This window comes from Teleopsis dalmanni, chromosome 2 (genome assembly GCF_002237135.1).
Source record: "Teleopsis dalmanni isolate 2A chromosome 2, ASM223713v2, whole genome shotgun sequence".
NCBI classification, from domain to species: domain Eukaryota; kingdom Metazoa; phylum Arthropoda; class Insecta; order Diptera; family Diopsidae; genus Teleopsis; species Teleopsis dalmanni.
In genome coordinates, this window is record NC_051847.1 from 147,600,667 (window position 1) to 147,628,252 (window position 27,586).

The window sequence follows — 27,586 nt, forward strand, 5'->3', positions numbered from 1 at the left end:
CTCTTACTCTTACTCTTACTCTTACTCTTACTCTTACTCTTACTCTTACTCTTACTCTTACTCTTTTAATCTTACTATTAATGTTATTCCTATTTTTGCTCTTACTGTTATTCTTACTCTTACTTTTACTCTCACTTTTTTTCTTACTCTTATTCTTACTCTTGGTAATAGTAATGGATTACGGCTTAGGTTTAAGGGTTTATGCACTACAACCAGCTTGATCTACTATGCTTCCTTTGTATATTTATAGTTAAATATATCGAGGAAACAAATTTTGTATCTCCTCTAGCCTAGTGCATCACAGTTAGAATTAGGAATTAGGCAACATCTCTCCAAAGGACATATTGGCATTCTTAACTGCTACTCGTCTATGGAACTGAAGTGGGTATGTCACAATAATCCTCGAGGATGCAGTGACGCGGTGACTACTTCCCAACCCTTTTTGAAAATAAAAAAAAAAAAAAATAGTTACTATTATTCTTACTCTTACCTTTACTCTTACTCTTACTTCATTCCTTCTTTCTATATATATATTATTTTTTTTGTTCAGTATTCTGCATCCGTTGTTATATCACCACGTTACTATTTCAAATACCTTATAATTTCTTGCTACATATTTTCAGAACATAAATCTTTTCAATCTTATCAATGTTATGGTCATTAAATTCACTTTAATTAATTAATTTTCTTATCTGTAGTTACATGCAAAAATTATGAAATTAGTAACAAAGCCAATGTACAATGGCAACAATTTTTTCCAAAAATCCGAGACACTGGACAATGGTCACTTGGCAATTTCTAAATTTCTAAATGAAAGACCGCAATGAATTTGTATGCACAAAATATTTGTATTTGTGTATCTTTTTATGATATTTGTAAAAAGATTTATCTGTTCGAGATTTGTTTACATTTAACTAAATAACTTTGTGCGAAAAAAGAGACCCCTTGAAGGGGGAACTATACGTATGTCCATAATTCTCATGCGGTAATAAATTTGCATACAGAAACTTGGTAGCTAAACCAGAAGTATTTTGTTTAGCTACTGGCTATTGGAGTGACCGAAACTATTAATTTTTTAGGTAGTCAAGTGAACAGCTCGAGTTCAACGCCTCAACCCGCTAAACAATTTTGAAAAACTGCTCCAGAAACTTCACATAAAGTTTGTGCTATCAAAATTATGGGCGTTGATTAGTTTTTGGTGCTTAGTCATTTTCCAACTAGCACAAGTGGACATTACGCATAACACCATGAAAAGTGGAAACTCATTTATGAAATGCATTTCAAACTAAAATTTAGAAATACATGCGGTAAAGCCATACCGACAACAATAAATTTAGCAATGAGCATACAACTTAATGAAATTGTTATGAAAATTGTTGTTGTTTTACTCTTAAGATAAACAATCTCAATTCATACTTTGCATACACCAATACAGCACAGAAAGTTCATCGGTTAATGTAACTAAAACATTGCAGTTAAATTATGTGCGGTTAGAAAATATTTAATTTATGACATTTGGACGTGCACTTACCCTTAAAACAATATTAAATAGAGTACACATAGTGCTAAATATTGAATTGGGATGGCAATGAGAGAAAAGACAAATAATAATATCAATACTAAACAATGTAATTAAATATTAAATTAGTATGTATTTAAATGTACGCACTTTTGAAAAAAAATAAGAACCGTCTTCTATAAGAACCGTCAGGGCATCATTGCTATATGGTTAGATGGCGTTCATTAAGGCAACGAAAATCAAGCTTCAGAAAATCTAAAAATTTCAGAACATAATTATCATAATTATCTTATATAAGTTAATCAGAAATTCTGATCTCTCTATTGACAGCATAACCAAGTGTTTCAAAGTGAAAGAATGTAAGCTATTCAGCAAAATAGCTGATCATCCCAACGTAGAGGAAATATTTGCAGATATAGTTCAAAAATTGGGTTGTACCATCAATGAGGTATAAACTACCAAGTTCTTCCAGAGCAGATTGAATATGATACACATAGATGAGAAAGTAAATCTTTTACCAACTCTGTTAATTCACAATTTCAACTTACTATATAGTAAAATCCTGTTTTTTTTTTACTTTATGTAGAGGTATCGTAATACTGACAGACAGTCAAATAGCTATCAAGGCAATAAACTTACAGCAGGTGACTTTAAAACTAGTGTAAGAAAAGCTAAATCTGCTCGGTGAATCGAATCAGATGTCAGTTCTTTTGGTACCGGGACATACTGGCATACTCGAAAATTAATACAGACAAATCAGACAAACTAGCCCGGAAAGTACCAGCCACACCGATGATGGGACTGAAACCTTTCTGTGTATTAGGACACAATACCCTTCTTTATATCATTAAAAGGAAGTAGAACCAGAACAAAAAGGATAAGTTCCTAGCATTAATACAATCCAAAGCCCTTATTGATACCTATAATAATACGAGGTACCAGAATTGTATGGACTTATCAAAAGAAAGACTTAAAATCATCACAAAAATCTTAACAGGACACTGTAAACTAAAATACCATCTTACGAGACTAGGCATATATACGGAAACAAACTGTAAACTTTGTGAAGAGAATAAAGAGTCAGCCACAGATATGCTTTTAGAGTACCCTGCGGTAATCATATGCGGAAAAGACTCCTGGGAATGTGTACCATTAAGGAAGAGACAATACTACTTTTTATCATATTTTTTTATAAAATCTTCCTTCTTACTAAAAAAAATAACAATTATTAAAGGAGTATAAATTAAGGAATTATAATTAACAAGTGCTTTTAACCATTGTTGCGATATTTTTACTCTAGTGAATAATAATTAGTTATTATGGATTAGATTAATTATTTATTATATGATTGAATCAGATCAAGTCCAGAACGTTTTTTCAAGTTTCAAGCGCGTCAAAGGTGGGACCACCAACAAATTCTGCATGAAAAGTTTTGGGTGATAGATTAAGTATATAATACTCATATTTTTTGAATATCAAATTTCTTCCTTCACCTGCCGTACATTTAGATCTTTGTGGATATTTATGTTATTGATGTACCATAGTCACAGCATTCTCAATATCCGAAGCTCAATATGTATATCAAGTAAACCGTTATTAAATACTTAATTTGAATTAGTTATGAAGAACAAATTTTACAAATATTTCTGAAGGATATTTTCCAAGAGAATAAATTATAAATTTCTTTTTTAATTTTTTTTTCTTTTTCACGAGCATTTATATATCTTTCTTACTATATTCTTAATACTAAAAGCTTTGTGCGACTAAACTTAATCCATTATGTTGCAATCTACAATATTTGCCACAAATCTTGTCAGAGCCTTCCATTTCGCATAACCATTGATTTATTTGCAATTTTGTATTCATAATTATGTATCTTTTTTGGTATGAGCTCTTGTGTATTCAATTTACTAATTCATATTTGGTATAGAAAATATAAAATTATTTCTAGTTTTAAATGTTAAAAGGTTTTAAACTATGATTTATGAAACTCCTTCATATTCGGTTTGGTTAGGAATGAAGTTTTAGTTTTTGTGCAATACAATTAAAGCTATTCAATAAATTAAAAAGAATTTAATATCGTAGAAATTTTTGAAATTCAAATTCCAATGTAATTCAATCTATTACAAATGAAACATAAATAAAAAATATTTAGATAACTGATAACTGACCTTTTCCAAAGACCATTGCATTGAGAGATGTATGTACATATCTATTGCATCGAATTGTTCGTAAATTAAAAAAACTGTTATTATTATTAATATTAAATAAACCATTATTGTTATTTAAATTGTAAGTAATTGAAGTCACTGCACATCTTTAAATATATTCCTTTTCTATCATTTGCTTTTTCTGACCTATCGCAACAATTCGGTAAAAATCCCCTCCTCACTCCTTTTTAATGAATTAGTTTTGTTTTATTATATATTCGTTAACTAAACGAATTAAACGATTACTGGGTTTAGAGTTATTTTATGTTTATTTTTATGTCTAGAAAATTTCCATAAGGAAGATGTTGCAACCTTCCTTAGGGAAGGAAGCAGTAAGTACCTTTTGATACTTTTCATCTACTGCACAAAAAAAGAAAAAAAAACCTTCCCTGTTAGTAAATCTTGAAAAAAAAATTAAATAACTATTATTATTTTTGCTATGGGATGTGGCACTGCGACCATCGGTTCTATTGTGTTTCCTTCTGGGTTTAGAGTAAGTCTCCCAGCCCTGTTGCATCGATAAAAAGTAATATTGAAAATAATTTACACAGTTGTATTGCCTCTTCCGTAAGGATATATATTCCTAGGAGTCTATTCCGTATATGCATTACCACAGAACATTCTAATAGCACATGTGATGTCTAGCTTTTCATTCTCTTCTTAGAATCTATAGTTTGCATCGATATATATACCTAGTCTCGTAAAATAGTATATTGAAAATAACTAATTAAGTATAATTAAATACATTTTTCGTAAAATTATAATAAATAATTTTTAATTAAAAAATTCATTATAAAAGTTGGGCATTATAAAGAATATATAATTAATATTAACTAAAAACATACAAAGAAGGGGTGAATGTATAACGTAAGACAATAGATAAAATTTCAATATATGTATGTACAAAAAATTTCATTAACTTCTCAAATCCTCTACTCATTTTTCAAATCCTGGACTTCATACTTTTATCATTGAATTCTAATACTGTTATTCTTCTCATTTAATATTTATAAAGCTGGTTTTAAAATAAATAATTATATAAACTATTTTTAATTATTATATAATTATATGAATTATTAATTATTATTATTAATTATTTATATTATTATTATATTAATTATTATTAATTATTATATTGTTTAGCATTATCTAGTATACAATAATTAGCAATAATGAGCAGATAACAGATAATACAGATTATCTATTCAATATTTTTTAAATCGTTGATTTCTGTAATTCTCATTGAAGTATAGCGTTTCTTTGAAATAAAATTGTCAGATTCGAATATTTGCCAAGGCTTTTAACTCGGTTCCACAAAATTTAAGTTTCTTCTCTGTTTGCAAAAGAATTTATTTACAGAATTTATATCCAATAGAACTCAACACAAATAACACATATTGTTACTATATGTTCATTTATACTTTAGTTGAAAAACTAAATAATTAGATGTCACCAATGTTATGAAAAATAAAAAATATATGCATATTAATCTGAAGACTATATATTAAATCAGCTATCTACTTTAACCAGTAAGGCTCTGAAATAAAATTAAATGTCAACGATTCAAAGGTCAAATACATAATGTACCTGCTATTAGAGTAACTTTAAAGAACTTCTCCCACAACACTTACATTTTTTATAAAATATATGTGTGGAGTGGGTTTTCTATGAAAAGGGGTTAAATAAATTAAGAAACAGTTTTTGATTTACAGCTCTAAAACAGGGACAGAGAAAAATATTTAAAAAAAAATGACTGAAAATATGTAAAATAAATGGAAAATTGCGAACTGTCATGTTTATTTTTATCTTTTGCTGATTAAGTAAAACAAAATAACATATAAATGATTTTGGGCGCTTCGAAAAATTATGGTAGCTATCTTAGTGTGGCGTTGGTTATGGAAAATTATCATCTAGAAAAATCCAGCGAATAACAGAGTAAACACCGATGTACCGAAGGATAGTACGAGCATTTTGACGTTTGTTCTTGAATATTTATTTTTTTGTTAAATGACTCGCATTATATTTAATGTACGCAAAATAAATGCAGGCATGATGACTGCCAGCGATTTGCGCCTCATATTTGGTCTGCGATAGTAGCAGGGGCAGAGTGGAGGAAAACTGGATAAAGACCACGTGTCCACAAGACAAGCGAGACTGATGAATGAAAAGCGCAAAAGATTCTTCAGTACAGAACTAAATAGAGAATACGTTGGTATGTGCTTTTGTGTAGCTGTCGCCGATGGTTAAGGCGACAAATGTCAAGGATAACAAACAACAAAAGGACGAACGACAAACAGTGTGTGGAAGAATGCGTATTTGTTTAGCATCAAAATAGCAGCGCTATGGACCAAAATCACAAGGCGTAGACTAACCATCAAAAGCAGTAAGAACGTCATTTGTTGCTGTTGTTACTGAGCCTGTTTATTGTTGCTGTTGCTGTTGTTGTTGTAGTTACTGTAGTTGCTGCTGTTCGTGTTGTTGCCATTGCGGGAACAATGATTTATGATACGGCTGCCGTGACCAAGACATGCCACAACAAAAAGGACATTTGTATGACACGTTGTATGCTGTATGCGTTTTCCATGTGACAATTGTTTTCTTTTTGAAAAATATTCGTTGACAATTGACAGGATGCGTGCAATTTTTTCTCCCCAAATATATTGTACCCAAAAACTCTCCTACACTGCTTTCGATAGTTCTCTTTAGCCACAGAACTCTTCTTACTCTTATTGAGCTTTCCTTACGAATATTACACGTAAATGCATTTGATATTTGTTGTTGTGTTACTGTTGTTAACGATGATGACGTTTATCATTTTATAGTTATCTGGAGAAAAATGAGTCCTTTGACATTGCACATCCGTTTCAGTCGGTCAACCGTAATCGTCGCCATTATTGTTTTACTCATCTTCTTACTTTGCGCTTTCCTACTTAAGTGATGCCACCACAAAAGCCAGACGGATACAAAATGTGCACTCCTGTCAAAAATCAAAATGTCTTGAATATTTCGTTAAAGTAGAAGAAGTTGGTGAGTTAAGAAGAGAATGTGAGGTTGTCGAAAATATGCTTTAACCACATGACAAACATTCAATTTTCTTTTAAGTTTTTAATACACTCAAAAGAAAAATTCAAACTTTCTTCTTAAACATTATACTGACTTCTTTCTTCTTGACAGTCATGGAAGACAAAAAATAATATTGACGTGATAATGACTCAGAAATAAGGTTTTTGCAATGTGGTCAGAGGAGGATTTAAAATTATGACAAGGAACATATGTAGATATAAGTAAAATAAACATATACATATGTAAATACATATATGTATCTGATACACAAGTTACTTTAGGTTATTTTAAGCTGATTTAAATCATTAAATATTTATACAAGGCAAATGATAAGTAGAAAGAAGAAAGTATCTTATCTTAAGGAAAACAAATTTCTGGTTATTTTAAAATTAATTTCTTAATTTTTTTTCTACATTACAGGCTGCATTGACTCTGAAGAAAAACTAATGAAACATACAGCTTTGCAGGTCTTTAAGCAAAAAATTTAAGCAAATAAAACGCAGGAAAACTAATTTTCACCTAAAAAGATGATTTTATTTAATATTAGTTATAAAAGATAAGAGAAAATATATTTTGTCATAATAATATTTTCACTTCGAATTTAATAATTCATTGTTTTTAAATTGATCTCTCGAAATGCTATCAAAATTTTGATCAATAACCTCAATCATTTTTAAATACATACCTATATCAGTTTTAAATGATTCTGACCGATTTTGGTAAACCCTATTACAACAAAACTGTTGATAATTTTGTTATTAATTTTTTGAGTTGTTACGTCGAAATTTTTATTAAAATCTGTTTTGTTTTTTAAGAATGTTAACTTTTATTTCGTGCGTTATTTTTTAGTATAATTCTATACGTATTTCGGCAAATTCGCTTTTGCCTTCATCAGGAGGATTCCTAATATTAAAAACATCTATGCAACTTACAAGCTATTTATACTTATTACAGGTCTTATAATTTAAATCTAATTGGTAGGGTTATTGTTGTTCTTGTCCTTGAGGGTGTTAGGTAAAAAATGGTGGGATGGGTTAGTTTTTGTTGTTCAGGCTTAATCATGCGCAGGTAGTTCGTTGATGTTTTAAGGTTAAAATTAATTTTAGGGTCACATTATATTGTGTCAACTTTAATAAAGCAATATTTACTACAGTAAAATTGTTCTTTACACTCCATAATAATAAAAAGTTTGAGATGACAACTTTAATTGGAAATTTGCCTACAGCAAACATACAAAACCTGAGACTGATTGTAATACCATTAAGAGACTCAACTGGACTTCCTATCCGAACCATCTGTTTTCAATGACCAACCTAATTGATTTTATTTAATCCACTGTGTCTAGCTCTTCCACCTGCGGGTAATGAGGTAAGGTGCTTTCCCGGGTAAGGTGCTTTCCTGAGGTAAAGCATGCCTGTCGTAAGAAGCAACTAGGTTCTTGACGCTATTCCAACATGGAAGTGCAAATCTGATACTATGGGGGACAGTGCCCACAGGTTCAGCTGTCCTAACCAATGAGGTTGGCAGTTTCGTGGTGGTTGTGATTAATACCCAAATTTATGCGGGAATAATGATTGTATTTTATTTTTATGCAGCATGTAGGTGCGTATTCTCACTTGGTGCTGTGACTCAAAGATCAGCATAGTTGGGTTAATCTTGCTCCTCACCAAACATATAACTGAATTGGTGCTGACAAAAACACGTTGGAATTTCCAATGTGGCATTTATAGAGGCATTGTTTTGATACATTTATTTTTAAGAAGACTCTGGTCTTAAGCCTTTAAGAGAGGTAACCACACCACACAACACTGGATGCTGTGTCTAGCTCTGTAGATTTCTCAAAGAAGATTTCTCTTCAGGTGTTAACTTTAAGTCGAGGGAGTGAGAGAAAGGAAGAGAGACATTAAGATACTATATTATTTCTTAAAAAGTCGGTATTCACTAATTCACTAATTAGTGAACTAATTCACTAATTCTAAATATATTAGTATATAGAAGGCTCAGTAATGTTCATATATATATTGCACGATTAAAAACAATCGATTTTAATCCACAAAATTATGTGTGTTCAATCAGATTTGAATCAAATTGTTGATATTATCCATGTGTTCGTTGTAACCGAACTCAGTTACTGAAAGTTACCTATTAATAAATTAAATTATAGCATTTAGCTAAAAACTACCTAAGAGGAGTTCAATTAATAGGATTGAACAGAAAATGAAACGTAATATAATATAAATAGAAGTTAACTGCAAAAAGTTTCAATTGCAGCTGATTGAAAATTTCCACTATGTCCCCAATTAATGAACACATATAGGTCAACCCAAGTTTAAAACCGAGATATTATTGTAGTGGTAAATGTTTTTGAAAGCCTACGTATGTTTTATTTTGATATTATACTCTAACTAAATTTAATCAAATATCAGTTCTTATACCGCTTTCTTCTTAATTGACTTCTTATTTTGTCCTACAGCCCCTAAAATGGGACCTATCCGTACATGTAGAAGCATTATCAATGAAACACACAGCTCTTTCGGAAAAACATTTACATAACTGTAAAAATGGATCATTAAACTATAATTAATTTAATCAGAATCATTAACTCTATTACTAATAAAATCAAAAAAAAAGAATTTACGATTACTGGATGAAAAACTAATAATAAATATTATATTATAATAAGAAAGGGGTGCCTATAACTGATATAGACTAGATAGAGTTGATGTACACCGAGCTTGGTTAGCTATCTATTGTTAATAATTACAAGTGCCTAGATGCAAAATGTCAGTTTAGATTCTATTATCTAAAAAATAACTTAAAACAATTTTTAGACAATTAAAGAAATTTAAGTTAAAGTAAATGACGCTTGCTGCAAAAGATTAATTTAACTTCAATGCAACACAAAATGACAACTGAAGAAGACTGCACTAGGAAGTCATAATCTTGATAATAATAATCCCTAATAAGGAACTATGTCTCTCTATATAAGAACGGAACAGCTCTTTAGCCTGGCGAAGACTTGAAGCATTGCATCGTAGCGTAGTCATTAATTCTTTATTTCTTTATATACTTAACTCTTATCCAAGCAGCCATTAGTCAAAGTGAATTCACTGACTAATTAACGGGAATAACATATTTCACTGACATATAAGTTAATAATATTTATTAGATATTTTTTCCTTATATAGAAACAAAACGTAAAATACTTTCAAAAGAGTACGCAACAGTGACACTTAAAAACCAAATAATTTCAAAAAAAATTAACCCCTTTTGAAACGAGTGGCATAGGAAGAAAATAAAAGGAGTCAAGCCCTTAAATTAACTCTCAAAGAGTCAACACAATAACCTCGATTACAAGAAATAACAACAAATTTTGAAAGTCAAGCAGATTTATTTGTCTTTTTTGTCAAAATACTTTTAAATTATATTAGTCCATAATAAAATGAATGAAATCATTGAAACAAATTTGGTATATATAATTTCAGATGGAATTTTACTCGCTCATATGTTGCCACTTGGTATGTATTTCCTTATGCTCATTATAAATGTGTTGCTGTTGTTGTTGTAGAAAATTTTGGATATCACCGAATTATGTGTCAAAGGCTGCACAAGCGAAGCATGATTTATGCTGACAACTATGCGAACAAATATAGGAGCATAAATACAGACCAATGCATTCATATCAATTGGAGCTGATGAAACTGAACAACAGAGTCGTGGGGGAAAGGGATGCTTATGTAAATATGTAAGTGAATATTCTAAAACTACTTGTAATTTTAGACGTAATGTTATCGATAATGCAATCAAATTTAAATTTCAGAAATAATTGGTATGAACTCTTCCAAAAAACAAGGTTCAACATGATACGAGTATTACATTTCATACATCCGAAAGCAAAACCAAGACAAAGAGAGAGGTAGGTTTACATTATTACAGTAGTGAAGTTAATTTTAAAATCCCAAAAGAGTTGATATTATTCATTAATATAAGTTTCCTAAGAATATTTCAAGATTTAGTATCTTGATAGATTTCAATAGTCCATAAAATCTATACTTAAAGATAGTTTTTTTTTGTTATTTAAACAAAATAGAAACGTTTAAGTTAACACCATCTATTGACATTGACTAACAGGAGTTGAATTAATTTTATATTGCAATCTACAGTGAGCATACAGATCTGAGTTAGTTATCTGTTTTCTGGTTGAAATGCCTCAAAAGATGTTTTGGGTTGAAGAGACTTAAGCGTCTGCCAGTAACATCGCAAAGTAACGTCGGAATGATGCTGTTTTAGCGTTGACTCAATCTGTCATAATATGTGTTAGCAGCCTACTGTATATCTTGCCTGACTGTAGGTTTTTCAAGATCACGACGTAGATCAACATTTAGCTCATACCACAAAACGTTACCTGCATCCTTAAGTGATTTCTTTTGGAACCTTTGTATCATATTTTTGTATCATTTTTTGCAGAACCCTAAAATTTGAATACCATAGAGCCATAGGGTCGAAGACTTGTTTGTATATCATGAGTTTGTTTTGCTGAGATACTTTGAATTTCTTCCAATAACCCAAGTTCGTTTTTTGAATTAATTATTCAGCTCAGATAGTTTTTTCTTGACGTGTGCCTACAATATCAGTTTAGCATCTACTTTCATACCCAGATATTTCACAAAATTAACAACTGGAATTTTTATGCTGTTTAAAAACAGCATAAAGTCAACTTGATTAGACTTTGAAATATTTACTGTCAATTTCCATTTATTAGTCCATTGTTCATTTTCTTGAAGAGCGGTTTATAGCTTGATGGTAGACACGTTGTTATTTGGTAGACACGTAGTCATTATTTTCATATCATCTGCAAAAGTTCCGACAATACACTTTGAGTTCGCTGGCAAGTCATATGTGTACAGCAGAACAACAGGCCTAATATACTTCCCTGAGGGACCCCGCGATTTATGAGATATAATTACAAATACGTGTCACGTAGTTTAACTCGATAGTAATTTTTTACAATATATGATACCAACAATTTACAGTATTGCTGTGGTAAAAAATTATTTAGTTCGTAAAGCAGGTCAGAATGCCAGACTCCATCAAAAACCTTTGAGATATCAAGAAACACAGCTGTACGTAACTCTGTGTACTTGTTCGATCGTTGTGTGTTTTTTTTCGAAACTCAAAATGATGATTTGCGATAAAATGCCCTTAGTAAACGATTTTTTCGAGCTTTTTACAAATGTGCTTTTCAAATAATTTTCCAATAGTTGGCAGGAGCAAATTGATATATACGAGGCCGGAAAGTATTGATCATTATCCATCCCCACTTTTGCAACTTTGCAGTAGGTTTAACAAAAAAAAAGTACTTAAAGAAAAAATATTCCTAAAATTGTTATTTTGTTAAAAAAAAATTCTAGAAAGTCAAGTTAAAAAATAAGCATTTCTTGCTTTTATTACTTCAACCTAGTTTTCAGAATTAAATTATATTCAGAATTAAATACTGACACAAGTTTCTTTCTCAGTTCATTTTAAAGTAAATCAATAATATATTTTTCCAGAGATCACAAGTGATGATAATTTGTACTATATAAATTTGATACATAACAGATACATCAAAACTTTCCTACCACAGCCTCTTTATTTCTTAGCGTAGATACCAAAAATGTGTGTGGTTTAACATTACCATTATAACTTAATATATTTTTCGTCTATGTTTTTGGAAATGTGATATTTGTTTTCAAATATTTAAATACCCTCTAAAATGCAGAGCCAGAGATAAACGTATCCTCATGACTAAATCCACTAAATACTGTATTAATTATTGTCCAGATATTTGAATACTTTCAAATTGCACCAAATGACAACCTATCCTCACGACTGAATCCACTAATAGTACATTAACTCTTCTCCAAATCTTACATTGTCTTTTTCGTTGTTAGACCTACAAGAGCAAATAGCTTTTTCAAATTTAATCGGTTTCCAGTATGGAAACTAATGTATCAGTTCATTTGATTGAATTACATTTTTTTATACCTACTAGTGAATTCTTATAGAAAACCCTTGCTTTACCTTTTATGTACTGTTTCAAGTCGCTTATTTGTTGTAATGTTGTTTGTTATCATTAGTGTTCTTAACTGTGCCCCTTGATTTTCTTAACTGCACTACACCCATATCTTTCGAGCATAGGAATAAGTGCTTCTTGAAACTAGCAAGTTCATGCTACATTATAGTCATATCTTTAAGCAATTTCTGGCACGTATTGTGCGCTTTCCGTGAGGGGGTTGTGAAGGAAGCGCTTCCAACTTATTTACTTCCTTGACTGTCTCCACAACAAGCCGCACAGAATCGGTTAACATGTTTCCTTATTATTTTCGTATTTTATTTATTAAAATATGTTTCGTCGACGATAATTTATGGCAATTTGAGTATGAACGCTGCATACGCCGCTTCTGCAAGTGCCAATGCTTAAATATTTTAATGCAAACGAAATCCACAGGAATTCAGCTGTAAATTGTTTGGAGTATTTAACTTAAATTAAATATCTGAAAGAGTCAATACTTGTACTTCCTTTTTTTTTTGAAACTCAATTTTTGTTTTTCTGCCTCCATAAGTGGAATTTAATTGTTCTGAAATATGAAAAAAAAAACAAAATATGTGAAAGTACTGAAAAGTTGTTTGAAACTTTGATAAAATATTTTTTTAGTATTATTTTGGGTATTAATGCTCTACTTATTTCCCTTCATATTGGATTTTTGTTTTTTTTCTTTCCCCATTTTCAATTGCAACTCTGTTTCTGAAAAAAAAGGTTGCTCTCGTACATTTTTTTTTCATTTGGTACTATTCCATTTTTTCTTATAGTTTAAGATGTTGGGTGTGAAATTGTCAATGATGCTATAAAACGATTTAGAAGTTGTCAATTGGCTATGGTCAATTCGATATTTGATTCTCTGATATAAAAACTTTTTCGCAAAAATACCAAGGACTTCTCCACAGAAGTGCAATGCTGGTATTAAACACAATTTCATGGGACTCTGGGGAAAATTTATGCCAAACTTAAATTGACTTTGAAAATAGCACTAAAATTTCGAATTTCTGAAAAAATTTCTATATTTTTGTTTTCTCTTAAAGTCAAAATAGAAGACTATTCAAAATCATTAAATTAAAGTCAACTCAATGTACAATACATTTTCGTCCTAGTTGGTTTCTCAGTGTAGCAATGAATGCTTCCACATGACTGATGAATGTTATGAATTCATGTACATTCATTATGAGTCTTATACATTGTTTCAATTTATTTAATGTTTCAATAGTTTAAGTCTAACATCGACAAATTATCGCCAAATCATCCGAAATCCAAATGCTGCAGCCACTTGGCATATGGTGCCAACAACAACAACAGACGCAGCGGCAATAGTCCGTGTAGTAAATAATACAATAAACAATCTGTCCAAAGGCATTTCACTTGAAAAATTCCAAGTCATTTGTTTTGTGGGATTTGCAGCGCATCTTTCCTAGTCCCTTTCGCGTATTGCTTTCAGTGAACTGTTAAGCTTCGACGGTGGTGGCAGTAATACTAACAAATTCAGCGGTGGGAGTTAGAGTATTGGTCGGTCAACGAGATATAGTTTACACTTTGACGCTCATTTGTGCGGCATTGTTTCATGTATCCAAAAACAAGAAGTCAGCATGACTAGTGTTGTTGAAAAGCCTTAAATTATTTAATAGTTGAGTTAAAGTTAGTACTTTAACTAGTACTAACATTAGTTGAACTGGTAATAAACACATGTAGGTAGTTACGCAAATAAGTTTAGTTGCAGATTCATTTATTTAAAAACCAGCAAACTTAAAATAAATTGTTCCATTGTTATACCACTTAATCCTAGTAGGGCTCTAATTCAGGTTATGCGGCCTCGTGAAACCAAATAGATTCAACCAAATAGGCGATATATAATACAACATCCAACCAAACACGTGGCCGCGGAGAGGTCTTTACGGTTAATGACCTAACATCATCCCCTACGCTACCATCGAAGAACCTGCTTTATACATATGTATACTCATTATCAAGACGTCATAACTGTAATTTATTTTTGTTTAATTACTAAAATTATCTAAAAGTCTCCTGTAGTAAATTTCTGACAATGGATCTGCTTTCAGCTGATAGTATCCAAATATAGACGTTATATTTTTCTTTTCCACAGTAACAGAAAAATTATATATAAGTAAAAAAAAATAAAAAATTGTACTTCATTTCCACTGTAATAGTTACGATACTAATAGCTGGTGACTATACTTTCGAAATCCTCAAGGATTTTATCTATCTGGGCACTGCAGTAACGAAAAACAGCTATGTAAGATTACTCTAGGGGATCAGATGAAAAAATACCATTGCCAATAGGTGTTACTATGGTCTTAGTATACAATTGGGATGCAGAGTTCTATCTCTCTCTTTCTCTCTCTCAATCGACAAAACTTAAATTTTATAGATCACTAATCCAACCTGTGCTGATGACGAAAGCTCATCATATGGTTTTTGGTCCTTTTTGAGTTGGCGACGACTACCGCATCCGAATAAACCAGGAACTGTATGAGCTTTATTACGAATTTGATATAATTTGGTTGGAAGTAAAAGGCATCGAAGGAGACTCTATCTCTGGTAGAGTGATCATCTGGTATCATAACTAATATACAAGACTAGAGAAAATGCGAACGCCTAGACAGAAGTGCTGCGTCAAAGCAAAACCTGATAATGGTATACTAGGGTGGCTCACGTTATAAGGGGGAAAATTAAAAATGAAGTTTTGAATGAGCGCACCCCCTAGGAATATGCCATTGACCAAAAAAATGATATTCCCAAAGTTTTGGAGCAATAGGATTAAAAATGACGTTGCGCCACTCGAGCAAAGTTGGCTTTTCAGGACAAAAAACAGTAATTTTTCAATTCAAGGTCATTTTTTATCTTTGTTACTTGTTTCAACACTTATTAATATATACTCATTTGATAGATAATTAAAATATCTTTTTAATAATATCTTTTAATAATAAAATCGGTTAAAAACTATGCGCAAAACACAATAATTAGTTCAGCGACTGTGCTCTGTTTTCTATTTCATACCTTTTAGATGGCATGCACAATTACGTAATAGGTATATGCTACGATTTAGTTAATTATTTATAAAAAATTATAATTTCAATAAAACTTTTTTTTTTCAGTAATTAATATATTGTGTTTATTATGTTTTATGACATAAATCTGACTATGTGAAGGATAATTTTTATGATAATGTTCGACTACTTGCAGAATATATTGTTTTTCCTCTTCATATTTTGTCAAAATCGAATTATAATCCATCATAAGCCTAATTCCTCTTTCAATCATTTATCATATAAAGTCTGGCACAGAATTCAAGTGCATCTCTATAATCTTGCGTCTCCATCCATGGCGATGGATCGAAACTGATAAAACTATTAGATAGGCAAAAACGATCAAAAAAATTTGTTATCTCTTCGGTCACGAAATCAATAAGGTTCTTTGAGGAAAATAACTTCATTAGTGGGTTCCCACTCTTTATCTAACCAGAGATAGATAGCTGGAAGCTTGGATCTGTGACCGGTACCTCTACAGTTACTATCTACGCAGATGGCTCAAAGATGGAAGGCGGTACGGGAGCAGGTATCTTCTCGAAAGATATGCAGATAAGACAGTGCTACCGAATCCCTGCTACTTACAGCGTCTTTCACGGCGAGATATATGCTATCGAGAAAGATGTCAACATTAAACAACAAAGTACAATTCGTCCTTCGAATATCACGATTTTTGTAGATAGGCCGCACTGAAAACAATTGAATCTAAATTCCAAGATACTCGCATCACTGATGAGCATCCAACATCATAAAGTCTCTCTTTGTTGGACATAGTACATTTCGAATATTTGGACATAGCAATATTGAAGGGAATGAACTAGCAGATGAGATGGCCAGAAGAGGTTCTGAATTGCATACAGGAGAGGCCGACCTCTCAATACATACACCGATATGTAAACTGTTTAGGATAATAGAGGGAATCAATACGGTGACTAACAATTTATAAACTAACCGCGAAGACTAGATCGCTAGAATCTTATGGCCTAAGTTGGACAAAAATAAAACGAAAAGCCTTCAAGGTTTGAGCAAATCTGCAGTTCGTGTGCAGGGGCACTGTGCCATTGCGCCTATGCTCCAACGGTGGCGAGTTCCAACAAGTGGATTATACAGGAGTTGCCAAGATGAGGAGGAGGTAAAATCTATCAACCACTTCCTGTGTCTCTGTCTAGGACTTCAAACAAGCCTACTTTAATGTCTTGGGGATCCTTATTTTACTGGCTTGGAAGAGATAACGAAAGCAAACTTATCGAATCTCCTCAACTTCATCTGGAAAACCAAATGGTTTTACAAGGATAACAAAGGTTAGCAACTCGCATCTCCTGGTAAAATTTTTTAAGGGCATCCCAATGGGCAATATATGTCTCCGAGTAGAAGTGCTGACAACTGTCAGCACGAGCCTTCCGAACATAACCTAACCTAGTGTGGGTTAAAATGTTCACACATATGCTCACCATAAAAATGTATATATCTCGTACAAATCATCCGAGTTATATGTAAATTGATCTCTTAAAAGAAATATTTTTAATAAGTACATGATTTTCGCCATCCATCGAGAATCTTAGATGGCACCTGGGCGCCATACCTACAACTACAAAATATGTATAGCGTAGCGATCCGAAACCTTGCATTTGTCAAGGGCGGAAACTAAACTAGGAGTGATAAATTGAATCGTTCTGTCTGCGTTATCCCAATTTTGTTGAACTGTGTCTAAAGATTCAGCTTCCATTTTGAGACAAATTTCTTCATCGAATTTATTCAAATTAAATTCAATGCAATTTTTAGCCCCTTTTGCTTCGTTTGCTAAAAGGATATTAACTTCAGTCATACTCCCTGTACGACCATTTTCTCTTTGTTTTCGAAAAATTCTAGTTTTGACTACATTTTCAATTCTACTTAAATATCTATATAAATTATTAAATAGAAATGTATTATTTTTATTTTTTATTTATGTTTCTTGTAAATATTTTCGATTGCATTGCGCATGCCATCTAAAAGGTATGAAATAGAAAACAGAGCACAGTCGCTGAACTAATTATTGTGTTTTGCGCATAGTTTTTAACCGATTTTGCTCATCAGTATCTTATTAAAAAGATATTTTAATTATCTATCAAATGATATATATTATATATCATTTATATATATTAATAACTGTATATATTAATAAGTGTTGAAACAAGTAACAAAGATAAAAAATGACCTTGAATTGAAAAATTACTGTTTTTTGTCCTGAAAACCCAACTTTGCTCGAGTGGCGCAACGTCATTTTTAATCCTATTGCTCCAAAACTTTGGGAATATCATTTTTTTGGTCAATGGCATATTCCTAGGGGGTGCGCTCATTAAAAATCGCATTTTAGTTTTTCTAAGCCACCCTAATGGTATACCCTATATCATACAAAACATTCGGTTAGTTTTGGTATTGTCCAGATTGATAGCATAGTTCGCCATAAATTGACAGAAATATGCTTTAAAAACGTTGATACTTGGAAGATTGTCTACATAAGCATGATCCTTAACGTAGCCCTACAAAAAAAAGGACTGTGTTGTCCACACTAGTATCTTGGTGGTCAATTTAAGAAATCTTTAAACCGTAACATTCAGTAACTTTTTGTGAATAAAATGATCTTTTAAAAAAGTTGCTTGTGGATTTTCGCTGCTCTAGCGGTTATTCAAAGATTCATATTATTATCTTAAGTTGAAAATATAATGCCTTAGATAACAGTTATACTCGACATAACGGTTACTGAAACAGTGCTATCAAGTAAAATCCACAAAATGGATATACATTTGAAATATATATAGTATAAAAATTCACGAATATATACTTGGCTGAACTATTTTTAAATAAACTATTTAAATAAAGCTAACTATTTGATCACACTTACAGAAACTAGGTACGTCATTTAGCGCAAACTAATGTAAATAAATAGACTCAAAAATTGTAAGCTTTGAGACCCGATATTTCGAAAACCAAGTTATATCACATAAAGAGAAAATGTATCGAATAGGTGTGCCCAGAAAATAAGAATCGTACGGTAAAATTGCAAATATTGAACTGGATCAAATAATTAAAAAGCAAACAGTACTTCTAAAGTAGTACTACTTGAACGTCAAAGCAGACTTAAAGAAGATGAACATCAGATATTGGACAAATGCTGAGAAGCAAATAATATGCTGTGGACGTAAACTAGGATAATAATGATTAAACATACTCATGTATACTTGTTGCAGTTGGTGTTGACTTTTTAAAATAGATTATAATCGATTTTACTCTCTTAAGCATAACGTGTTATAGGAGATACAAAATATAAAATTACAACTATTAATCAATGAAGTGTCTATGGCTGTCATCAAGTTATGTACAAAAAAAAACTGATTAACTCTTAATATTTGAATAATGAATTCAACGTAAGTAAAAAATTATACTACTAAATAAGGTCGGGCATTAAGGTATTAAACTTAATATTATTATTACTTTATAACTAAATAAATCAATCCCCATCCAATAACGCATAAATTGCTAATAACAACTAAATAGTGTTTAGCGCCATCTCACGTTGGTTTAGTTGGCAATGGTAAGTTTCTTTACTAAATAATACATATCGTAAACAACAGATCGTAAGTGACTTTTATATACGGTCAAAATTATTTACAGTACGTATAGAAGTATGAATACAGAATACCAATAAAGCACCCAATATTTATTGTTTAAAAAAATATTTCATTTATTAATTTCCTAATTATAAAATAAATGAAGAAAATCAATAAAATAACTATTAAAAACAGTTATTATTTAATACAATATTTTGCTGTTTTTCATTTTAAAGCAAAATAAGTCGCTGACTTAGTATATAAATACATAAATTCAGTCTTAAAATGAATACATATTTCTCAGAAAATAACCAGAAATGTTTTATATTTGAAAATACATTGCAAAATAAAATGTAGACGGTTATTACTTATAGAGTTTTCGATTGGTAAACCTAGATTCAATATACATTTACTCTCGATCTATAAAATTTTGATGTCCAATCAAACACTTTTAGAGTAATCTAACATTTTTTAATCGTGTTAATAGACATTTATATGATTCACAAATACATATATCGAATCAAATCACGATAAATTTGATTATTTGTCAAGTCATATAAAACAGCTGTTAATTTCAGGGTTATCTTGCTAGTCTGGCAAAATATCTAAAATGTTATAAATTAATCTCGAGTGTTGTACATTTTCCCTAGATTTACCAACCAAAAATAAAATTGCACTAAAAGTGCATTAAAAGAGCATTTCAATTGAAAAAAATTACTCCAGATTTACCAATCCAAAACACCATTTACTTATTACTTATTAAAATTGCTCTCTAACAGCACGTTTTTGAAATATATGCCAACAAAAAACTATATAGCATTTAAAATTTACATAAACTTGTGTAAGCTGCCAAAATGGGGAAATTTAATAATATTGCAATTTATGAGCTGAAACTTTGATTCTAGTATATTTGTTTTCTACTACGCAATTCTGATATAATATAAAACAGTATATAATTTATTAAATAATATATACAAGTGACATTCTGCAAAAATTGGCTTACATATAACTTCTTGAAGTTTCTTCTTTAAGAATGGTGCAATATAACATATTGTTATTGTTGCAGGCCAGATATATGACCATCTCTTTGGGGTTCCTGATGATAAAAGTAAGCGCTAATTAGTCAGCTGTACATACTAATGGTTCTTTAATGTAGAGCTATAATTTCCAGTAATTATGCAATATAAAAATAATTTCAAGTTGAGAGATTAAAAGTAATCACATGTAATAGAAGCCTAATCTAATCTAAATTTCGGAAAAGCCTAGAATTTCCACAAGCTTACTAAATCTCACTTTATTGTGAAAAGCTTAGCAGATTTAACTTGGTATTACCGCCTATTTTTACCTCTATTGACATTTCTCCGCTATTTTGACACAGGTTCGGTTTAAATTAGAGATCATTTCTCTCTAAAATGTGGGTGCCATATTACTAGTGTATATATGATTTCTATTTTAATTTTTTATTTCAATTTAAGACATTTCATTAAAACATATTATTACAAATTTTAATTCTATTTCCCTAAGGTGGACCTTATTTATTTATTATTATTTTTTTTTTTTTTGAAAGTATCCGGAACAAGTAAAGTACATAATTGTGAAGTTTTTACTTTCACAACCACCGTATATGACAATACGTCCTCTCTTATGATAAACTGTACGAAGTCTGTTTTTTCAAAAAATTGTGTTTGGCACCAAATATAATTTCACTCTTTCCAGGCACAAAACATCTTTTAAATGATCTGGAAGGATCATTGATATCGATGGTCGATCGTCCAGAGCAATTTCCAACTACGACTTTTAGCAAAATATCGTTTAGTGTCTCACATATTCTTCGTTACTCATACTAAACGAGTGTATTAAGCAGCACTTTCCTGCAACCGACATTTCTGTAGATGTTACCATTGTATTTTAAACGCCAATGTTTTTCATTTTAACAGGTCTACTTTTGGTTTTTCAGATTCTTGTCATATATATGAAAACGAGAGGTTTATAGGTGCCCTCTCTGACATCCTATGTGATTGTCAGTTGAAATTATTGAATTTGTTCTTGCTATTTGGGCCACTGTCGGTAATTTTGTCTCACTTTAACGACATATTGCTTTAAATTTAAAATTATTTTACCAAAATTCATTAAGGAAATTGTGGACACTTCACCCTTCTGACATCATGTTGTTTTAAAGTTCACCCTTTTTCAAGTTACTTTTTAAATAACCGCATATTCTTATCTAAAAAATAAACTCTTGAAAAAAATTTTAAAAAATTAAAAAAAACTCAAAATATATTATTTTCCGATTTTTTATAAAAAAATTCTCTATTTCACGTGTATTTTGGTCCTAATCATTAATAAGAGTTGCCCACCACTGTTACCACACTTGAGGAAGATCATCAGTGATTTCATTTAAAAAAAGGCAGGGTCAAAGTTCAAAAAAATCGTAATCATGTAACTTTTGATTGGCTTAAGTGTTAAAAAAAACCAAGTGGCTCGAAGCTAATTTGCATATTGAGATATTTTTAAAAGGATTAGATAGAGGGTTGGTTCACTCAACAGCAGGACATATACATTTTTTTATAACTCTAACTAATTCTATTAAAAATAGTGTTCATAGGTATGCAACTGCGGTTAAGATATGAAAAAGACGAAAGGAAGGTTTAGAACTTGGAGAAAAGGAATTTTCATACTGATATTCCCTCATAGGATAGGTAAAAGCAACTTCATAATATTTTAACGATTTATTTCTGGTATTCAATACATTCATATATACGTATATGAATGTCAAAGTAGATAAAAGGGGACTCATGTGTTACAATTCAAAAATCGGTGCCTTATATCAAAGTAGAAGAGATAAATATATTTTTAATTGTGTGTCTCATCTTAATAATAGCAAATTAATCTACAGTTATTTACCTAATATACCAAATGATGGATAATTTAAGTTCCTAAACTCGTTTTACTTACATTCAGTTGTGAGTTAAATATGATCGCCACAATCTTCTAAGTTAAAATCTATTTATTTCCCAGCATTTTGTAATGCAAAATTGGTTGTCTTTTTTTAGTTATATTGTATTACGATTGATAATTATAGGTTTCCTATAGAAATTATTTTTATTTTCGTGTTTATATTGCAGTTAACTGGCACTTTGAATGGCTGCGATTGTTATTTTTGATTTTAGTTTTTTGCGCATCTGTATTAGCTGCTATTTAATATTTGATTCTGATCAACTTTCGAAACTGGAGAGCTTAAAACTATCTATTCGTATATATAATATTTATAAAGTTTTTATATTGCTATATATTTATGTCTCGAATAGTGTGAAGAAATTTCCTATTGGACCTAAATATATTGTACGACTACAAATTTTGGTCTACCGGTACATTAAACACATGCACTAGTGGACTGTATAAGATGGTCGTTTAATCCACTTCATTTTGGGTATTATTGTACTGAGTTTGTCCATATGTAGGATAACGAAAAAGTAAAAGCTAAGTACAGGAAGAGGATATTATTTATCAACTTTTTTTATTTTAATACACCCATTAATTTAATAAAATTCTTTTCCTTGTTTATAATTGTCATATGTTAAACCGAGACGACCATAAAAATAGGTCGCCCGATATGCAAAATCAAACCATTTAAACCGAATTCAAAAGGACCGAAAACAACTTGGTTTTAAGCAAAATTTATTTTAAGTTAAAATTGAGAAAATTACTTATTTAAATTAAATGCATACTTTCCTATTAGGTTTAGCAGTTTAACTAAATATCAATTTTAAATGGATTAATTTCAAATAAAAAGTTCCGTAATTGATGGATATGTATTATATATTACTTTCCATGAAAAATACAATATTATGGACATGATTTTTGTACCAGCATGATGACCGGCAAGGACGCTAAATGACTGCTACTCGTATTAAAATTATGGATAAAATAAAAAAAATAAAAGGCTGCTCACCATCTTGACACAAACATTCGGTATATGAAGATCATATTCTTTAGGTTTTCCTATCTTTTCCTATTTTACCTGAATTATTTAATTATTATAATAATATGACATACTAAATCATATGGTTACACAATAGATCTGTTTCATGAGACGTGACTTAGCCCTGTCCCACGTTATTAAAGTGACCAATTACTTCAATCAACAAGATTTCTAATTCAGTATGCTTAAAGTGTCAAATTAATATAAAAATTAACAACAATTCTAACAAAATATTGTAGACTCAACCACCACCGAAATAAACGGGGTAATAAATTATAATATTATAATTTACTAATTATAATATCGTAATTAATTAATTATAATATTATTATTATATATTATTAATGGTCACAGTAATCCTGAAAGGATGCAAGGACGGTGTGAGATAGGTTCCAACCCTTTTCTTAAAATTATTTTTATTTAACTAATTGTACTATTGATTAATAAAATACTATATTTTTTTCGGGAAAGACCATTGTTCTATATCTGAAACCCTTTTTTAATAAACCATTTTATTACGTCACTGTCCTTACTTACTTAAAATCACTATAGCTAATATTTTTTTCCCTAAACATTCTATAAATAATTACAATATGTTAAGAAATTAAATTTTTTTTTTAAATTATTTATAAATATATTATGTCCAACATTATTATATAAATCAATTTATTGTGAATATATTGTGCGTCATTGTGAATCAAGTTCGGCTTTGTATCAGTTGGTTCAGGTGCATTGATTCTGAGCTTCACATTTGGCAGGATCCGAGTTCGATTCCTGGTACTTGCAGTCTCAAAAATTATTATTTACGAATAATTAAATACAAGAATTACTTCCAAGACCACTGATGATGGGTATTTGGCAATACTCGAAACAGCTGTATGGTCAGCCAAAAATTTAATTAATTAAAATTATATAAAAAATAAAATTTTTGTTGTTGTAGTTCACTACTGTTCGAAAAAACCTCTTTGTACATCAATTTATATATAAATTTATAAGATAATAATATTTATTTATATATTATGTATGTATATATTTTTATTTTAAATTTTTTTATTATTTATTATTTTATATTTACAACAGACATAAAATTTAATTTTATTTTCTATTCTTTTTTGAATTCAAATAAATAAATTGTTGATTCCATCGCATACGTACCGTAGCACTCCATTACACCCACGCTTTCCATTTAGCCGTTACATTCGCAAATTAAATCTCAGTACACGTAAAAGAGGAAATGTTTGGGCAACGCTGTCAATTCACCGGCAAATAAAATGAATAAAAAAGGGTTGCATGATTGAGAATACAAATAATGCAAACACATAGTAAATTTATAAGAAAAAAATAAGAATGATTGCTCACACACCAAAAAAAACGTATACACAAAAAAAAATTCTGCTCAAATGCAAATAATGTTTACTTTTATAATGTAAATAGTGAGCGCTCTTTTTTACTTTTTTCTTTGCATATAAAAAAATTTAAACACGTTTTTATACACAACAAGCATCTCACTCGCACTAACTGACAGATGTGTGAGGGGTAAGGAAAAAAATAATTTTGTGCTCAATTACGCTCACTAAACCAACTAAACCAAGTAGAAAAAATTGTGAAGTAATTTTTTTTGAACATTTTTTTCAACAGTCCAGTTTATGCTTGGATTTGGTAAACATTGAGCGGAGTAAACAAAGTTTTTTCGTTTTTCTGTTTTGTATTTGAATTTGGATTTGGATTTGAATTTGTATGAAATGCAAGTGAAGCTTTCAGCCACATAAAAAGTTCATTTCAAAAATAATGCAACAATCAAATTAAAAAGTAATAAATCAGTGAATTAAAGAAATTTATTTTGAAAAAAAAAAATTTAATAAATTATATATTTTTATATAAAAATTTGTAATTAGTGTATTTTTGGTGCACGGCCATTTTATTTTATTTTATTTTTTTGGTGTGTCTAATAAAAAGAAAAGTAAAGTAAAATAAAAAAAAAATTATATCAAAGAAGGAGGAAAATTTTTTCTTTTTATATTTTTTGCAAGTTTGCTCAGGCATTTGATGTGTCGGTAAAATAAAATTTATGTTATAAATTGTTGAATGAATTGAATGCAACGCAGCAGCGGCTTTGTATATAAATTACAAATTCAAAAAAAAAAAAAAGTTATAATAATTGCAGTAATTAAAATTTAGCGCCCAAAATAATTAATAAAATCGAAAACTAAATAGTACCTGCCGAGCAATAAAAAAACGTTTCAGAAAAGCACGTGTTTCCATACACAAATAGGTACGTATTGGAATTGTTTATAAAATAATAAATTATTTAGTTTAAGACGGTAGCTAAATTGTTTACAAACATTACATAAAAATAAAAACAAAATAAAAAAAAGTAAAAAAAATTTACATATTTTGCATGCATAACAAATTTAAGTTCTAAGCGAGCGGTCGGCCCTTTATAGTCGATCATAAAGCACTCAACATCGCTTAACGGTGAAAAGCGGAAGAAAAAAAATACAATTGTTATTAATTAAAATAATATAAAAATTAATATCAATTTTTTGTAATAATAATACTTATATATTTATAATATAACATACATGCCAAATGTATATATATAATGATATAATTATGATATAATCTACCATCTTCAATGTCACTTGTATGAATACTTATTAATCGAAAAAATTGTTACAGTATAGCTGTGATATTACCATCATCCATAGCTACACAGTCCATGTAGGACCTAAGCTTGTTTTGCGACATTCCTCCATTCTTCTCTATTTTTGACTTTTATCTTCCAGTTGATGACATTCATTACTCTCATGTTGTCAAACACTGTTACTACAATAGATGTGATATATAAATCTTAATTTTATATAGAATTACTTGCTTACTTACCGCCATCATAAAATCCCAGTGAAGCATAGTGTCTTAAAAATCTACCCAAATCAAATTTTGTATCAAACCACATGACACACATCACTCCAAGTATAGTCAACCAAATGTATATATAAAAAGACAGATTAAAATCTGTCTTTAATGTTCTATGCTACATATTGATTATGGCTAGGTACCTGTCTATAAGTAATCTGTAGGTTGCCAATGTTAGTACCTTTATTACCGACGGAAAATGAATTCTTTTTTATACACAGCTTGTAGTTAATAAATATATTTGCTATATAATGTAGTATTAAGCTATAAAAAGTATACTTTTAAACTATCAAACTATCTTTAAATAATAGTTATTTTTGCACTAGCACTTAGCTTATTATTGTAGAATATCAATACATTTGACAAAAATTGTAACAAATTACAATAAATATGAATATTTCAAACGTGATTTGTAGTTAAATGGGCATCAAATATAAGAACTGCGCATCACGATCAAATGACGTAACAATTTCGGATAATACATAATTTAGTTATGCGAGATCGTAACGATTATTTATTGAAAGCCCAATATAATTTATACCTAAATGGCAGGACTCATTTCTTCTGAATATATAAAATGTTACCGATAGAACCAGCAGCTATGTTTCATTAAGAAAACCGTCCGTTTAAAAAAACAAACCTTGTAAGAAAATTAAAATTGGAGACTTGCAACATTGTTGAACTATTCTATTTTTAAACCTAATCAATATGTATTAATAAATATAATTCAAATCGTGATTTTTTATTATTTTTATTTTTTTTTCATATCAATTGTCATAATCTCTATTCGTTCCTTTCCAATAAGCAAATTTAAGTTATTACTGCATTGTTCTTTTATGCTAAGGTAATTTTTTTTCCCTGCAAGTTTCTAAAAACTAATTCTGGGCCCTTTCCCTTTATTGAATAAAGTTTGCAGTTCTGCATGAAGTGATATTACTAGGTTTATTAATACCTTTAATTTGTCCAATACAACTTTAAAATCTTCTTTCTTAGATTACCACCCAGGATCAAACAGGTCACAGTGTACCATTGTTTCTTGTTTTAATAAAAATGTTCAAGAAGTTTAAATTTTTATTTTGTTATGAATCATCAATTGTCTATATAGACCGACGGCATTATATTTTTTATAAAGAAACACTATCTGGTAGATTTAAGTGATCTTGAAGAA

The 27,586-nt window shown here is 30.1% G+C and overlaps 1 protein-coding gene across 2 annotated transcripts in view; it reads left to right on the forward strand.

Moving 5' to 3' along the window:
- The first annotated feature begins 10,274 nt into the window (after positions 1-10,274).
- Positions 10,275-27,586, forward strand: part of LOC119683158 (zinc finger protein squeeze) — a 40,952-nt gene continuing 23,640 nt past the window's right edge. The window contains exons 1-2 of one of the 2 annotated variants that reach the window (XM_038096772.1): positions 10,275-10,537; positions 10,613-10,708. The gene's annotated coding sequence lies outside the window, so the exon portion shown is untranslated. Of the gene's footprint in view, positions 10,538-10,612; positions 10,709-25,133; positions 25,312-25,532; positions 25,775-27,586 lie in introns of those variants that run through there. The other variant, XM_038096771.1, reaches the window with a different exon arrangement.